Source organism: Schistocerca serialis, chromosome 1 (assembly GCF_023864345.2).
Source record: "Schistocerca serialis cubense isolate TAMUIC-IGC-003099 chromosome 1, iqSchSeri2.2, whole genome shotgun sequence".
NCBI lineage: Eukaryota > Metazoa > Arthropoda > Insecta > Orthoptera > Acrididae > Schistocerca > Schistocerca serialis.
This window is the reverse complement of record NC_064638.1, coordinates 227,354,631-227,362,460: the sequence shown is the minus strand read 5'-3', so window position 1 is coordinate 227,362,460 and position 7,830 is coordinate 227,354,631. Positions and strand designations below refer to the sequence as shown.

The 7,830-nt window shown below is 42.9% G+C and overlaps 1 pseudogene; it reads right to left on the bottom strand.

Annotated features, from left to right (window-relative positions):
* Positions 1-7,246: 7,246 nt before the first annotated feature.
* LOC126429206 (5S ribosomal RNA) lies at positions 7,247-7,365 on the bottom strand (annotated as a pseudogene).
* Positions 7,366-7,830: the final 465 nt, after the last annotated feature.

The window sequence follows — 7,830 nt, the reverse complement described above, 5'->3', positions numbered from 1 at the left end:
GACCTTTCCATTCTTCAAGAGATTTGAAATTCTTAGCAACCATGTCAGCAGCATCGCACAGAGTTGGATGGCGTGATTTCGGTCTCTTGCGATTTAAAAGTGGCAGGTCGCTATGCACGGGTAGGTTAGAATTCCTGGAGATCTTGTGGAATTCTCTCATAAGGGCAGTACATCTGCGTAGATCAGGAGGCATTATACCGGTTAACAGAGGAAGCCAATAAACTGGAGTAGATCTGAATGCGCCAGATATTATGCGCATTGTCGTATTTAGCTGGGTATCAACAAGCCTTGTATGATGACTGTTCATCCAAACAGATGCACAATACTCAGCACTTGAGTACACCAAACCCAGAGCTGAAGATCGCAGGGTGGTTGCTGAAGATCCCCAGGTAGTTCCGCATAGCTTATGGAAGATGTTGTTTCGAGTCCTCAGCCTTTGAGCTAAGTTAAGAAGGTGTTGTTTGAAGTATAGTGTACGATCCAGGATGACACCAAGATATTTTGGGTTCCAATTATGACGAAGAATTCTGCCCTTGAAACTTACTTCCAGTTTTATGTTCGCCAACCGGTTATTTAGATGGAAGCAACACACTTCTGTTTTACTTACGCTGGGTTGGAGTCTCCAGATTTTGAAGTAATTATCTAATGCAGACAGGTCATTTGCTAGAATCTCCTCTGGTGTCTTCATTTCCTGGTGTTTTATGGCTAGAGCCAGGTCATCGGCATAGCAGTATTTTCTGGACGAAGTGTCAGGTAGATCAGATAGACATAGGTTGAACGGTAAGGGTGAGAGAACTGATCCTTGAGGCAATCCGTTGTTCAGCTTCCTCTCCTTACTTATGTTGCTTCCACTGATTACCTGGAACTTCCGATCACTTAGCATACTGTTAATCAGTCGAGCCATTGTTCTGCGGGGTATGATGCGGAGAAATTTGTAGATAAGGCCTTCCCTCCACACAGTGTCGAAGGCGGCAGTTAGATCAACAAATGCCACAGATGTTTTCTGCTTCATTTGGTATCCTGACTCTATGAAGGATGTGAGAGACAATACTTGGTCGCAGCAGCTACGCCCTGGTCTGAAGCCTGCCTGATCAATTGGAACGTTCTCTAAGATAGCGCTACTTATTCTGTTATATATTAGCCTTTCAAAAAGCTTGTAGCAGCAGCTGAGTAGGGTAATGGGGCGATAGTTTTCTACCTTGTTGCTGGGTTTGCCAGGTTTCAGAACAGATATTATCTTCGCCTTTTTAAACTCTGATGGAAGTTGACCAGTCAGCAGGATGTCAGTGAAGAATTCTGCCAGCCATTTCTTAGCTTTTCCTCCCATATGGATCAGGAATTCTGGATGGATACCATCGAATCCAGGTGCCTTAAGAGGTTTGAGGTCCTTCAGTCCAGAGTCAATGTCTGAAACTGTGAAGGGATGGGTATACTCAGATGAGGGAGATGCCTTCTTTTTCAGGTCACGAAGCTGTCGTCTGATATGTCTTGTATGTTTCTTGTCAGGAGGTACTCTTGAGGTAGCAATGATGTGGGAAGCAATTTGGTCTGGTGTTACTTCGGAATTTTTTCTGCATGCTGGTGCACTTCCTCCCAGTTTTCTCAGGAGACTCCATGCTTTCCTGCTCGAGTGGGTAAAGTCCATATTTTCGACTGTTTCTGCCCATTTCTGCCTCCGAGACATGTCCAAGCTGGCCAATAGTTCCGTAGCTATCTCTGGGTCACCACTTTGCTGGAAGTGTTGGTACAGTGTTTCACTTTCATCATTCCATCCTGGAACATATTCTTTTCGGTATCCTCTTGGCATACACTTTTTAGCTGTTGCTGTTACTGCACCAATGAAGCGTTGATAGTTATTATGTGATGCAGGTATCCATCGAATGGTCTTATCCAGTTCCGTTGAAAACTTCATCCAGTCAGCTTTCTGGAAATTCCATCGAGCATGCGGAGTTGATCGTATGACAGGAACAGTGCAGCCAATTTGTATTATTACAGGTCTGTGTTGGCTGTGAGGAAAGGCATCTATCACTTTCCTTGTGGTGTTGATGGGAAAACCAGTTTCGTTGCAGCTAACAAAGCATAAGTCGGGATTAGAATCCTTGTCTCAAGCAGCTGACCTGAAAGTGCCTTGATCTTTGGCATCAAACACTAGATGAAGATTATTCTCTTCGATCCATTCTGCAAGCATGCTCCCATTTTCATCATTTTGAGAGTACTTCCAAAGTTCATGATGACTATTGAAGTCTCCTAGGTAAATTCCGGGATGTTCTGCTGTGTGTAGGACAAAATCGGGCCATGTTGTTTTGGGTGGTTTGTAAACATTTGTAATAGTAATGCCGTGCAATTGTATGACAACTGTATGTATATCTGCCTCCACACTTACAGAAATCAGTGAAGCTTCGTTTATGTTGTTACGGACATACGTAGCAAGGTTAAACCTACCCCTCGTGGTAAGTTACACCAAGGGCAGAATATCCAGGAATTCGACCTCGGCTTCGGAACATTTCTTCGCTGGAAACACGAGTTTCCTGAATGGCGACGACATCGATATTGTTGTCCAGCAAAAATTTTGACAGGTAGTCACACTTTGCCCTGCTAATGCTTTCGATATTCAGATGGAGTCTGATACTTGGTCCAATTTTTCTTGTTAATGAGTTCTGAAAAGAACTGTTTCTGCTATTTAGTTGATATGTCATTGCCAGGAGAACCTATGGATAGTCTGGCTGCCTGTAATCACTGTTGCTCAATTAGCACCACCCAGGAGCCACTTGTAGGGTATTTTAAGGTTAAACCTACGGACGTGAGCAACGCTACCTCCCGAACAAAAAAAAAGTAATAAAAAATATGGACAAAAGACACTTGCAGAATGCAGAAATGCGTTGAAGACATCTAAATATGTAACAATGCTAAACCTGTAGCTCAAAGATATCATAGAAACTAAACGCAACTCCAGATCAAGATGAAATCCTTTCCAGGCCGGGATTTCTTGGCTAGTGAATGTGTCTCTTAGCATGGGGAAAGATGGCGTCGAACAATATTGTCAGAAGTTGGCACCAAATAATTCGACAGGTGAGAGGAGGAACTTTAGTTGACCGTTCAGATGTAGGCCATGCCCGTAGGAAACGTTGAACTTCACCAGGGGAGTGACTCGAATCCGAGGCTACATGTGAGTCTGCTGTTAGTGTAACATTTGCTAGGAGGCCTCACTGGTCCTATTTGTCAGGGCCAGATAGAGCCTTTGTATGCAGCAGCCACCTGCCTTCAGCTGATTCCGGCCACAACCACAAGTCTTGCAAAGTCAACACTCCACCATGCAATCGCTGGTAAATGACACAGTTAAGCACTCGTGTCAGTGTCCGCCGGCAAATGGTTTGTCTCAGAATAAAGCTAATAAAACCTGGGAGAAACTGCCCTGAGATATAATCGATGTATTATAGTTTTCATACTTACACAGTAAATTGTTTCGTAAAGAGTAACTGGAATTTACTAGCCTTCGTCAAAATCATAACATTTGGTGTAAATAAAACATCTTTAATATACTCCATTTACAGTACTACAATTCCCAATCCCTTTATTTACGGAAATAACAATAGCTGCTGAAATCAAGCTGTATTGTGGATGAAACTGATGTTGTTGTGGTCTTCAGTCCTGAGACTGGTTTGATGCAGCTCTCCATGCTACTCTATCCTGTGCAGGCTTCTTCATCTCCCAGTACCTACTGCAACCTACATCCTTCTGAATCTGCTTGGTGTATTCATCTCTTGGTCTCCCTCTACAATTTTTACCCTCCACGCTGCCCTCCAATACTAAATTGGTGATCCCTTGATGCCTCAGAACATGTCCTACCAACCGATCCCTTCTTTTAGTCAAGTTGTGCCACAAACTTCTCTTCTCCCCAATCCTATTCAACACCTCCTCATTAGTTATGTGATCTACCCATCTACTCTTCAACATTCTTCAGCAGCACCACATTTCGAAACCTTCTATTCTCTTCTTATCTAAACTATTTATCGTCCATGTTTCACTTCCATACATGGCTACACTCTATAAAAATACTTTCAGAAACAATTTCCCGACACTTAAATCTATACTCGATGTTAACAAATTTCTCTTCTTCAGAAACGCATTCCTTGCCATAGCCAGTCTACATTTTATATCCTCTCTACTTCGACCATCATCAGTTATTTTGCTCTCCAAATAGCAAAACTCCTTTACTACTTTAAGTGTCCCATTTCCTAATCTAATACCCTCAACATCACCGTACTTAATTCGACTACATTCCATTATCCTCGTTTTGCTTTTGTTGATTTTCATCTTATATCCTCCCTTCAAGACACTATCCATTCCGTTCAACTGCTCTTCCAAGTCCTTTGCTGTCTCTGACAGAATTACAATGTCATCGGCGAACCTCAACGTTTTTATTTCTTCTCCATGAATTTTAATACCTACTCCAAACTTTTCTTTTGTTTCCTTCACTGCATGCTCAATATACAGATTGAATAACATCGGGGAGAGGCTACAACCCTGTCTCACTCCCTTCCCAACTACTGCTTCCCTTTCATGCCCCTCAACTCTTATAACAGCCATATGGTTTCTGTACAAATTGTAAATAGCCTTTCGCTCCCTATATTTTACCCCTGCCACCTTCAAAATTTGAAAGCGAGTATTCCAGTCAACATTGTCAAAAGCTTTCTCTATGTCTACAAATGCTAGAAATGTAGGTTTGCCTTTCCTTAATCTATTTTCTAAGATAAGTCGTAAGGTCAGTATTGCCTCACGTGTTCCAATATTTCTACGGAATCCAAACTGATCTTCCCCGAGGTCGGCTTCTACTAGCTTTTCCATTCGTCTGTAAAGAATTCGCATTAGTATTTTGCAGCCGTGACTTATTAAACTGCTAGTTCGGTAATTTTCACATCTGTCAACACCTGCTTTCTTTGGGATTGGAATTATTATATTGTTCTTGAAGTCTGAGGGTATTTCGCCTGTTTCATACATCTTGCTCACCAGATGGTAGAGTTTAATGGTGTCTACTCCCGGGGCCTTGTTTCGACTCAGGTCTTTCAGTGCTCTGTCAAACTCTTCACGCAGTATCGTATCTCCCATTTCATCTTCATCTACATCCTCTTCCATTTCCATAATATTGTCCTCAAGTACATCGCCTTTGTATAGACCCTCTATATACTCCTTCCACCTTTCTGCTTTCCCTTCTTTGCTTAGAAATGGGTTTCCATCTGAGCTCTTGATATTCATACAAGTGGTTCTCTTTTCTCCAAAGGTCTCTTTAATTTCCCTGTAGGCAGTATCTATCTTACCCCTAGTGAGATAAGCCTCTACATCCTGACATTTATCCTCTAGCCATACCTGCTTAGCCATTTTGCACTTCCTGTCGATCTCATTTTTGAGACGTTTGTATTCCTTTTCGCTTGCCTCATTTACTGCATTTTTATGTTTTCTCCGTTCATCAGTTAAATTGAATATTTCTTCTGTTACCCAAGGATTTCTACTAGCCCTCGTCTTTTTACCTACTTGATCCTCTGCTGCCTTCACTACTTCATCCCTCAAAGCTACCCATTCTTCTTCTACTGTATTTCTTTCCCTCATTCCTGCCATTTGTTCTCTTACGCTCTCCCTGAACCTCTGTACAACCTCTGGTTTAGTCAGTTTATCCAGGACCCATCTCCTTGAATTCCCGCCTTTTTGCAGTTTCTTCAGTTTTAATCTACAGTTCATAATCAATAGATTGTGGTCAGAGTCCACATCTGCCCCTGGAAATGTCTTACAATTTAAAACCTGGTTCCTAAATCTCTGTCTTACCATTATATAATCTATCTGAAACCTGTCAGTATCTCCAGGCTTCTTCTATGTATACAACCTTCTTTTATGATTCTTGAACCAAGTGTTAGCTATGATTAAGTTGTGCTCTGTGCAAAATTCTACCAGGCGGCTTCCTCTTTCATTTCTTACCCCCAATCCATATTCGCCTACTACGTTTCCTTCTCTCCCTTTTCCTACTACCGAATTCCAGTCACCCATGACTATTAAATTTTCGTCTCCGTTCACTACCTGAATAATTTCTTTTATTTCATGATACATTTCTACAATTCCTTCGTCATCTGCAGAGCTAGTTGGCATATAAACTTGTACTACTGTAGTAGGTGTGCGCTTCGTGTCTATCTTGGTCACAATAATACGTTCACTATGCTGTTTGTAGTAGCTTACCCGCATTCCTATTTTTTTATTCATTATTAAACCTACTCCTGCATTACCCCTATTTGACTTTGCATTTATAATCCTGTACTCGCCTTACCAAAAGTCTTGTTCCTCCTTCCACCGAACTTCACTACTTCTCACTATATCTAACTTTAACCTATCCATTTCCCTTTTTAAATAGTTGAGGATATTGTTGTTGACTATGACATACTCGAGATACGAATACAGAGGGCGGTAAGTGCGGCAATTCGTACTCCATCGGCATCGGTGAGTAGTGTGAAGACAGCTCGTAAAGCTAACTTTGATTGCTTCCGGTTACAGAGGTCGAGGTAAGCATGTGCCTAACCTTACAAACAAACACTGTCCGAACAGGCCTTGATGGCTCGCGGTACCGACTGGCCGCTGTGTCATTCTCAGTCCTCAAGCGGCACCGGGTGTGGACACAGAGGGATATGTGCTGGTGGGGATGTTTGGTTTGTGGGGCTCTCAACTGCGCAGTTATCAGCGCCCATACATAGTCTCAGTCGAAGTTAAAATCTTCTGGGTTAGCAGTAGTGGACATCAGAAGATCCTGAGGGAGATCCCATGAGAGGGGTCGAAAAGTTGACCATTTTAGAAGAAACATGACGTGGCCTAATAACTGCTAGTGTTCTAGCAGTAGTGGACGTCAGAAGATCCTGAGGAAGATCCCAATAGAGGGGTCGAAACGTCGATCATTTTAGAAGAAAGATGATGCAGCCTAATAACCCAGAAGATTTTAACTTCAGTGACAACGGCCACGAAAGCCTGCAGACTTACATAGTCTCAGTTCTTTTCACAGTCCAATTTATTACTCTGTCCATTCTAGCCACTGCCACAAACGATGATGATGATGATGATGAAATGATGAGGACAATACAAACACCCAGTCTCCGGAGGGGACTGTGGTCAACACACCACTCTCCCAGCCGTTGTCAGTTTTCGTCATCAGTGCCGCTGCTTCTCAGTCAAGTAGCTCCTCAATTGGCTTCATAAGGACTGAATGCACACTGCTTGCCAACAGCACTCGGCAAGCCCGGGCCGTAACCCATCCAGGTGCTAGCCAAGCCCTACAGCACTTATCTTCGGCGATTTGACGGGAGCCGGTGTCATCACTGTGGTAAGGCCGTTGGCTGCAGCGTGAGTAGAATTCTATTAACGTGACTTTCCACAGTACACGTTAGTTGTAGCCAGTTCATATTAACTAAAGATGATGGCAACTTTCATACTGACATTTTCACGACACGGTCACGAATCTGCAATAAAAGGGACCCCATCTGAAGCAAACGCAATGTAGTGCGTGCTGGAGAAAATAGTTCCTGCAGCCAACCTTCCCAGAGGGCAGCGCTTTCCGTTTCAATAGCTTTTGGCTGGAGACCGGGGAAAGAACTCCCTGACACTTTAGTTGGCAATTCTGTGGTGGCAGCAGCAGGATGTCTCCTATGAAAGAAAGTCTCATGTCTGCGTCGCCAATTTGAATACAACGCATCAGTCTTTTATCAATTTACACCGTCATGTAACTTTCTCAGTCTGATTATTGGACTGATATTAAAGTAGATTCGCCCCCATGATCCAATAGTCCTGCACGTCGATAGGTGT